This window comes from Pelobates fuscus, chromosome 4 (genome assembly GCF_036172605.1).
Source record: "Pelobates fuscus isolate aPelFus1 chromosome 4, aPelFus1.pri, whole genome shotgun sequence".
NCBI classification, from domain to species: Eukaryota; Metazoa; Chordata; class Amphibia; order Anura; family Pelobatidae; genus Pelobates; species Pelobates fuscus.
This window is the reverse complement of record NC_086320.1, coordinates 264,213,478-264,223,995: the sequence shown is the minus strand read 5'-3', so window position 1 is coordinate 264,223,995 and position 10,518 is coordinate 264,213,478. Positions and strand designations below refer to the sequence as shown.

At 41.5% G+C, this 10,518-nt stretch overlaps 1 protein-coding gene and 1 pseudogene across 2 annotated transcripts in view; one reads left to right on the top strand and one right to left on the bottom strand.

Moving 5' to 3' along the window:
* Positions 1-819: 819 nt before the first annotated feature.
* Positions 820-10,518, top strand: part of STARD3NL (STARD3 N-terminal like) — a 70,126-nt gene continuing 60,427 nt past the window's right edge. Inside the window, exons 1-2 of one of the 2 annotated variants that reach the window (XM_063452084.1) lie at positions 820-1,117; positions 2,410-2,483. The gene's annotated coding sequence lies outside the window, so the exon portion shown is untranslated. The remainder of the gene's footprint in view (positions 1,118-2,409; positions 2,484-10,518) is intronic. The other variant, XM_063452083.1, reaches the window with a different exon arrangement.
* On the bottom strand, positions 5,346-5,708 carry LOC134608010 (large ribosomal subunit protein eL37-like; annotated as a pseudogene).

Below are 10,518 nucleotides of genomic sequence, written 5' to 3'. Positions count from 1 at the left end.
TTATTGTTAATTTTAGGGCCCCCACCCACAGCTCAGGGGTGGGGCCGGGGGGACAATAGGTCCCCCCTTATTGTTAATTTTAGGGCCCCCACCCACCGCTCAGGGGTGGGGGCGGGGGGGACAATAGGTCCCCTCTTATTGTTAATTTTAGGGCCCCCACCCACAGGCTGCTCACTGTTTAATAGACATGCCCCTACTCGCGGTATTGCGAGTAGGGGCACAATTTACTAATACTAAGTAATTTTTACTTAGTATTAGTAAATTAATAGGGGGCGGACCGAACATCGCATATGTTCGCCATCCGTTGCGAACGCGAACACGCTATGTTCGCCAGGAACTATTCGCCTGCGAACCGTTCGGGACATCACTAGTGAGGAGTGCCTGTAATAGTAGGTTGGTAAGTGGGCAATAAACCCGTTACAAGAAAATTATTTGTTCCATCAGAAATTTGGATTAAACAATCTGGCCCAAATTCAAAACAGTTCAGAGCATGAATTGCAAAATATAGACATTACTAAATAGTGTGAACATTGCAGTTGACGTGGCCCTGTGTGCAGCCAGATGGCTTTGCGCCATTAGGTAGGTAGCCATTCAGAGTTTAGAATTTATTGGCAGTGAAGCTATGCTATATATTCATCCATACTGTAGAAGGTTTGGGCCCAAATTAGTGGCAGTTCCTACCAGAAATGAGATAAGACAAAGTAATGTTTGCCGATATTACTCACTTGTTACCATATGATCCTGAGCGCTGTTTCATTACACAGCTATACTGCTGCTCTCACAGCTCTCGGTACGTGGTGCTGGAGGAATATATTGCTCTCCCACATTCCCCTCCCCTCTGTCCGCTCCTGCGCTCTGCTTCCTGCTCGGGGAATCTGCAGCCATTCACACGAAGAGCTCCGGTCCGGTGACAGCAGCCGAACGGACACACACTGTACACAGCCCGGGACTGCAGGCTCGGTCCATACAGGCTGCTGCCGGGCGGACATGGCCGCTGTCTGAAGGCATCTAATCTATTGCCCGGGGAGAAGGCACCTGGGGCTGAGCCAGGGTCTGTAACAGGCCGTGCTGGAAAACAACGGGAGGGATAGGGAGAGGCTGCAGCCTAGACCAGCTGGTAAGCAATGTTCATAGAGCAGCAGGGTCCAGGGGAACAAGCCTGGGGGCTCCCGGGGCCCCCGCATTGACACACTGTAGGTATTGGTGTCAGGGTGACTGTGTGAGGTGGCTGTCTGGCTGTGACATGTGTCAGTGCTTGTGGTGGAATGTGGCTCAGACAACTTGCTGAGCTGAGTGGAACTTCGGAATTAGTGGTTTTGATGTAAAAACATATTTTTAGTTGAAATTGAGAATCAGATGTAACATTGAGCAGAATGGTTATGTTTAAAAAAAAAATACAGAAGAACTGGGAACTGGGCATGATGTTACCTGCATATTGAAAAACATGTTTGTGTCTAAACATATGTATAATCCGTGAGTGGAATATATACATTGTAAGAATGTGTTAGAGTAGGCTAAAACATACATTATATCGATCCTCTCGAACTGCAACTCCAGTGAAGCTTTGCCAGCCATGTCATGGACAATTTCATATTACCTCCCTCAGTGTGAGGGAAAAAAACAGCCACATTTGGGCCCATTTATGTTTACAGTATATGTGTTCATTGCCCACTCAAAAACCATAATACAAACAATACAGGTATAGTTCAAAAATAAAATAAACAAGATAAAATGATAGTGTTTATATTGATTTAAGTACTTATAAGATGTTTATATTGGTCTATTCTAGTTTAATACACTTTCTACACTACTAGCCTACTCAGTTTACAGTAACTACGGTAATTTAGTGTGGCGAATGGCACTGTTATTCCTACATTGAGTCACTTTCACTTCTGAACTTCTGCATTGCTCTAGACAAATTTGGAAACATTCACTTACTGTTTCCAGTATCACTATTTTAATTTTTTTTTTTGAGATTTCTTACGATTTATTCTTTACCGAATTACCCAGTCACTATTTTGTGTGTAAACCCAATTATTTTTATTTTGCATTGGACATTTGATTTCTGCCTTGGCATCAACTTTTTAAATGCTAGACGATTAAGCAACTTATATACACTTTAAAAAAATAAATAATAAAATATTGAGAGTTTTTATTTAAAATTATGATTTAGATTTTTATCATAAAATTATGATGCAAATATCAGGCACTTAAAGGGACACTGTAGTCACCAGAACCACTACAGCTTAAGATAGTTTCAGAGAAAATGCAGTGTTTACATTGCTGCTTAGTTACCCCTTTCGTGGTAGTGCTTCCTAGTGGCATTCTGTTTCTTCACACTTGGCATGGAGGCACTGAAAGTTCCCCATAGAGATGCATTCACAATAGCCTCCCAATTCTCTCCTGTAGGAAAACATTGGATTGAGGTGATCATCAAGATTTATGATCTCAGCCATAGAGACAGGGCCAGCATGGGAGTGAAAGTGAGTTAAATCATCTTTTCAGCTCAATCGTAATGGGATGGGGACCTAAAGTGCCATACCAGGACTATAGTGTTAGAAATACATGTCCTTTCTGTTTGATTTTCTCATAGAGAAGACATTGGATTCATTATTTCTTTATGAGAAGCATTGAATTCACAGAGCACAGCAATTGGAATTCATGCACAGTATATCTGCAGAATGGCAGGGGCCCAGAATCCAAAATAGCAAAGAAACGCATCTCACTTTAAAAAATAATCGATTTGTTTCTAAGTGTTTCATTTAACATGTGGAATAATGTTTTTGTTTTTTGTTTTTTTTTAAGTCTGTTTTTAAAGGAAAATTCACTTCCTATGCTGCATACTTTTCTTGAGTTTTTAAACATCAGAGCATGTAAGGATTGGAATAGGTAGACTGTTTGTTTTTACCTTCCTTGTTTATATAATTGTCTATTGTTTGTGTGTGCACCACATGCAGAGTAAGGAAGACTGCCTCTTGAGATAGTGAACTGCAGACTGTGCCACTCTTTTTTTTTTGTGTGGTTTCAATAGAAAAATACTACCCATTGACTAAACAGTGAACTGCCATAGTATGGCAGCTGTCTCTTTATAATTCAGGTCCTGTTATCCCTATGATGACTGGAACTGAGGGTTGGGGATAACCTAAAACTACTTAACTCCTAAACCTCTGCTTGACAGATGTGTATGGGATAACATCAGTTCCCAAAGTCCTGAAAGACACTCTCCTGAATGGACACTCTCCTATATCATATGTGCATGGGAGAGGACTGCATTCGACTGTAGGCACACCCAATAAACGGTGCACAAAGGGACACTTTCCCATTATGTAGAAGTAAAATTGTCAATATGCAATACATATAATGAATAAATGAACCACTTGCTAAAACTGTGTTGTCTACTCCCCAAATCTTTCTCTGTGGAGGGGTCAGAGGTCCTGCAAATGCCCACATACAACGTTTTTGAACCACAAGTATTAAAGGACCACTATAGGCACTCAATGAAGTGGTCTGGGTGCCAGGTCCTCCTAGTATTAACTCTGCAGCTGTAAACATAGCAGTTTTAGAGAAACTGCCATATTTACATTGAGGGTTAATCCAGCCTCTAGTGGCTGTCTCCCTGACAGCCACTAAAGGCGATTCCACGATCCTCAATGCGAAAATCGCATCAAGGACACGCTGGACATCCATAGTAGAGCAAAGAGTAATGCTTTCCTATGGGCGGTTTAAATGTGGCGCGCATTCAGAGCTGACGTTGGCAGGGGGAGGAGAGGTCACCAGCGCCGAGGGAGCACGGCGCTGGGTAACGGTAAGTGGCTGAAGGGGTTTCAAACCCTTCAGCACAGCGGGTGAAGGGCTCTGAAGGAGGGGGGGACCTAATAACCCTATGATGCCAGGAAAACAAGTTTGTTTTCCTGGCACTATAGTGCTCCTTTAACCCGTTAAGGACCAAACTTCTGGAATAAAAGGGAATCATGTCATGTGTCCTTAAAGGGAAACTCCAGTGCCAGGAAAACGATCCGTCCCACCCCCCAATCCCCAGTTGCTGAAGGGGTGAAAACCCCTTCAGTGACTTACCTGAGGCAGCGACATGTCCCACGTCGCTGCTTCCTCCTCCCCCTCCGCTCCTCCTTCTGCTTACGTCGGCCGGTGGGCGAGACTGATCCTGCCCGCCGGCCGAGGAGACCTAATGCGCACCCCATAGGAAAGCATTGAAAATGAATTTCAATGCTTCCCTATGGGGAATAGAGCGACGCTGGAGGTCCTCACACAGCGTGAGGACGTCCAGCAACGCTCTAGCTCAGAAAACCTGTGCTATAGAGCAGGAAGTTCCCTCTAGTGGCTGTTTAATAGACAGCCACTAGGGGAGGACTTAACCCTGCAAGGTTATTATTGCAGTTTAAAAAAAACTGCAATAATTACACTTGCAGGGTTAAGGGTAGTGGGAGTTGGCACCCAGACCACTCCAATGAGCAGAAGTGGTCTGGGTGCCTGGAGTGTCCCTTTAAGGGGTTAAGTTAATTAAAATTCTGATTTTAAATAGAATCTTAATCTTTATTGTGTGACTTAGCAAAAGTAAATAATTTCAAGGAGTGCTAATTTGTTTTGTAGACCCTTGGATGCAAAGACAAGAATATCTTGTTTTGGAGCGTTAAAGCAAGCTCTGTTGTCAATAACCTTTGCACCGTTGAGGTTATCAGAAATGTGTAATATATCTTTAGGGTGGCAAGTTTCAATATCCTTCATTTCAAAAGCAATTACTTAAATAGTTCTGGTTTGTAATCGTTATCATAAATCATCTGCAGTTTTGTTTGGATTGTATAATTGTATTCTGCACAGCAATTACACCATCATGAAATTCAAAGTTAATTTAATTGTTGGGAATTTAAATTTCAATGTGAATTTTGAATTCAATACCAAAATAGCTGAATTGGAAAAATCATCCAAGTCAGCTTTGTCTCTATTGCAGGTGTTTTGGTCTACACTGAAATTCACATTGAATTCCTGACAGTTTTCTCTTTAGTAACCCTGCATGGGCTTTCCCTTTGCTTTTGTGCCTTCTCTCATCCTTTATTTTACATCCTGACTCACTACTGGAATCTCTATAAAACATCCAGTACATGTGATCACAGGTATTCATTTTAGATCATGCTAGATTGAAATATTTTGATTGACTGCATTGTACTACAGAGAATGGCATTTGGTTGTTGATCCACATTTTTGTGTATTAGATATTATTATTATTATTATTATTATTATTATTATTATTATTATTATATAGCGCCAACAAGTTCCGTAAGGCTTTACAATGGGTGGACTAACAAACATGTAATTATAACAAGACACGATTTTTCTTTTTTGACTACTTTATTTTACTTTAACAAATATCTGATCTTAAGAGGAGTTTGAGGCTGCAACTGCAGCTCTTTTGGGTTTCGGTGTTGTTCCTTCACGGAATCAATTTCTGAACCTCCTGTACACAACCTTCAGATGTCTCATATGGCCAGTACCAGTGGTGTTGCGTCTCTTGGCTTTGGCGCTCCAGTTATACTTTCTCTTGCGCTTTGCTGGGTATCCACACTTACCACAGGTGGATTTTTGCAGATGATATGCCTTAGATCCACAGCAACGACACGGAAAGTGTGTGTCTTGTTCCAGCGCTTGCTGAATGACGATGTTCCCTTCGTCATCTTCCCCAGCGGCTGATGCGATAGAGCGTAACCAGGCAAGTTTGACGCACAGAAACCGAGGGGCTGAGGGCCCTGTTCAATGAGCTTACATGCTAGAGGGAGTGGGGTAAAGTGACACAAAAGGTGAGGGAAGTATTAGGGAAGTAGATTGGCAGAATAGTATTCAATGTAGACTTAGTATGAGGTTTTTTGGAGCCGTAGAAAAAGTAATTTTTGAAAGGTATATCCAAACATACAAAGTAAGATAAAAAAAAAATTAAAGGAACACTAAAGGCATTATAACAACTATGCCCTGAGTCCCCCCAGCTCTCCAGATCTAAACCCTGGATTGCCTCATTAGCTGCGAGCTTCAGCTGGTTTCTCTCAGCCATGCAACTTTAGGCTTGGCTCAAACAAAGCGCTCCCATTCCTCTCACTGTCTAAACAGTAGTGCAGTTCCAGATATGATACATTATACTGTGCAATATTTTCTAGCATCAGACTGTTTTAATGCTCAATGTAGGCCTGTCTGTCTCTGCTGGTTATCTTTCTTAAAATGCATCTCTATGAGAAAAGTTCAGTGTCTGCATGCAGAGGGTGGAGGCACTAAATGGCAGTGCGGCACACTGGGCAGCACTGCCCCAGGAAGCACCTCTAGCAGCCATCTGAGGCGTGTCCAGTGGAGATATCCCTAGGCTGTAATGGAAACACTGCATTTTCCCTGAAGGGAATGATTATACTCACCAGAGCAAATACAATAAGCTGTAGTTGTTCTGGTGACTATAGTGTCCCTTTAATTTATTTCTTCCAAGCTTTCCCTGTGCTGACTGCCTGGTGCAAAGGACAGAGCTTCTAAAAGTGGACAGAGTTCAGATGGATGTTTTCTACATTTAGTTTTATTTTTCACAACTCACAAATACATATATATATATTTTTTAATCGAATATGTAATAAAGCAAATCCGAGGAAGTAACGGTGCCCCTGAATTATTATTATTATTATTATTACTTATATATATATTTTGAAATATATTCTATGTATTGAGATGTATTAAATCAAGGCCAATATCAAATGCACGGTCAAGTAGGAGAAAAATTTCCCTAGGAAATCAATGCTATTTTTTTTTTTATTCCAGACTGCCTTCACTTTACAGACTTTATTCAAGTACATTTTAAGTAAATATTGTTTTTAGACAAATGTCCCTTTCTGATTAGAGCAGTGTGTACTTTAATGCATCACTGCATGGCAGAATATGTTTGTGTCTGTCCTCATTTTGTAAACAGGAGGCGTAACCAGATAGAGGCTTGGAAATTTCTCTTTTGAGTCACATGAGTTGTTGGGATAAAGCTTTTCTTTTTATTTCTCAGATTACATGTCATGCCAGCTGTTGACTGGGATGTTACTGAAGCACACTCTTTTATTGTGAACGATCGTGTCCATATAACCTCATTCCACTATCCTATAAATAATTTGCTGGACACAAAAAGCAAATGTGATACTCCTTTAGGTAATACAATTGTAATCCTGCGTGTGTGATAAATTATAGAACTAACTGATATATTTTAAAGACAATTTGGAAGAATTACATCTTGGCAATCAAAGGAATAGGGAATAAAATCAGACATGGCTAGTCAATTGAACATAACATATGTTTAGATTTGCGCAAACTGTACCCAGACTCAACATACAGGGAAACTAAAGGAGAAATATTACCCCCTTTTTTTTTTTTTTTTTTAAATTCTTTATTTTTGTAGTGCATAGGCTTAGTACAGTCGCTTATCACCCCTTTTTAATACATTATAAAGCTAATGCTTTGAAATAATGCAAAAAAAGTAAAATAAAAAAAACACACACATATTCAGTATTTACTCAAATCTAATGTGCACCTTTATTGGCAAAATAAAGTCTCCGAAATTGAAAAGCACATTAGATTTAATGAAGTATGAAAAATAAAATTAAATATGCCTCTTTGTCCTCCAACTGGGCACCTCCATCCTATTGCTGTCACTTATTGTTATAACCTCTGTCCTTTGCACCTCTATGCATGTTTCTGTTCTTCATTAGCAATGTTTGCCTTGGGAAAGCTATTCAACTGTTTGACTACATACTTTGCGGGTAGGAATCTGGCCACTTCTAGCACCATAACCAGTACAGAATTAATTTTCTTGTAAGGGATGTAATGTTTTACCCCTGCATCCTTCCTCTCAAATGACACAAAAATAGGAGCAAGTGAAGGGGCGGAGCCAGCGCCTGTATGAGCCGGACGCACACCGAGACTGCTCCGTGCATCGCAATCGATAAACTGGGATATTTACCGTCCCAGGCACTGCTATACAACCCCAAAGGCACCAGCTCGACTCCCGAAGCCATGGGGAAAAAACCTAAGAAACATCGAGCGGACCCGGGCTTGGGCACCCCCGATATTGGAGATTACCTCCGCACAACCTCGAGGACTGTCACAGCCAAGATGGTGCCGGCTGAGGCCTACACGCCAACGTCGTCGGACGATGACAGCGCTGCTGCCGACTCTCAACCTCCTTCCCGGCCATGCTCAGGACCACAAACAGCTACTAAGCTGGCAGAGTCTGCACCATCAACCAAAGCAGACATCAGGGCACTAATGGCTGAAATAAATAAAAAAATGTAATGCTGATATGGCCCCGATCCGAGAGGCGGTCACAAAACTAGCAAATAGCCACCATGGAGGACAGAGCCAGAGCCCGCAACCTAAGAATCCGGGGAGTGCCGGAGACGATTGCAGGGGCAGAACTCCCTCACTACTGCCGGAGAATGTTCGCCACACTGCTCATGCCCAAACAGGCGAAGCAAATGGTGGTAGACTCTTGTTTCCGCCTCAACAAGGCTTCCAACGCCGCTCCAAAAGCGCCCAGGGACATCCTGCTAAAACTGACCCGAGACTCCGACCGCGGAGCGATAATGGGGGCAGTGAGAGGCTCCTCCACAGTGTCGTTTGAGGGGGCACAGCTGATTTTCTTTCAAGACTTTTCAAGACACACACTTACCTGGCGGAGATCCCTCAAGCAAGTCACCCAGATATTGCAAGAACACTCTATCCCCTACAGATGGGGTCCACGCCGAATTATGGCGGATAAAGCCGGCAAGATGCACACAATGACATGCCTCTCAGAAGCACCCACTTTTCTCTAACACCTAGGCATACCAGTGGAGAAAGCACTACAAACGGAGCGCCCAACATGGACAGTTGCTGGAATCACTCCTTTTGTTCCTGGAAGGGGGAGACGTGAGATGGACACCTCACTCACCTGAGCACGGGACTAACAGACACCCATGTTGGTTGTTCACACTGTTGGTGGACCGTAATACTGCCTCTTGCCTATAATGCAGATTTTATACCCATATCCCCCCCAAGGTCTAAAATGGCTCTGTAAGCTGACGGACTAGCCCTATATTACGATATACTCCCCGCTCCCCACAACGAGCAATGGCCTAAAGTTCATAATGCTTTCACTAAGCATACCATGCCTGCACGGGCCATTCCCCAGGCCTTCCACTCTAGCAATAGTATGCCAAGCGTAAAGTCACCGCAAACGAAGGCTAGCAAGCTAACTGTTAACCTCACTGAAGGCCTCAGTGAAGCTGATTCCTCAGAGCCATACCGCGATAAGACCAAAGAGGCACTACGAGACCTAAGGCCAGAACCCTCTATAAAAGTAGACTGCCATAACGCACCCTTCCCATAATAGGGAAACCTAGTTGATATTACTTAAAAATTAGTGGAATAACGAAATGAGACCTTGAGTAACCCGCAACTGTACCATGCTTGATTGTAAATGTTTTGACGTGTTTCATGTGTCATGTTACCATTACGCGATCACTCGCACAAAATAAAGAATTTCAAAAATAATTAAAAAAATAGGAGCAAGTATTGTAGCAGCACCAAACGTTTCAGGTAGGTGTTAAAAAAAAAAAAAACACCTGTAAAGTTACAAATAGAAATATTACGTTTATTTTATCAAGTAAAATCAAAGTGAGTCAATAGAAGAGAAATATTATTCCAATATTTGGTGTAATAATTTTTTCCCTTCAAAACTGCATCAGTTCTTCACAGTTTTACACAGTTCTACAATTGCACAATTTTGCAGGGAACTTGGGAGGTAGTTTGTTCAAAACTTCATGGAGAACTAACCACAGTTCTTCTGCTAATTTAGGAATTCTCTTTTGTCTTGTTCTGGGCTGCCAATGACCTTGCTAGAGGTGGAGTCACACATTTAGCAGCAAAGCGCAGACTCCAAGCGGTGGTCACGAGGTTTGAGGCAACCTTTCAATTTTATTTTTTTACACCTCAGGAATACATATTTGTTAGAACTAAACATAAGATTAAAAATTTTAGAGTGTAAATGCTGTTCCCACTAGGCACAGTTCACTATATTTTGAACATTATCTTCCTTTGGAGAATCAATTGATAAAACGTTTTTATTGTTCTGAAGAGAAGCAGTCATTGGCATTGCATAGTTAGATAAACTTCAAAAGAATTACTGCTACAGTTTTCAATTACATTTAAAAAAAAAATAATTATATATAAATCATGCTTTTGAAATTCCCATGTTTAGTCTAATAATGAAATGAAACACTGTTTAGAGACCATGCTTATCAATAATAATGCTAGAGAAATCGGGAAATTATAGAATCACATTCCTAATAGCTACACAAAAACATGGAGGAATGGAAACCGAGAGTAAGAGTTGTGTGGTTTATTGGGTGATTTGTTTGGATAAAATATTATCGCTAGTTTTTGAGAAATAGTCATACATTGTTTAACTTGATCCACTGGTGGAACAGATCATTAAAAATAACACAATTTTATATTAAA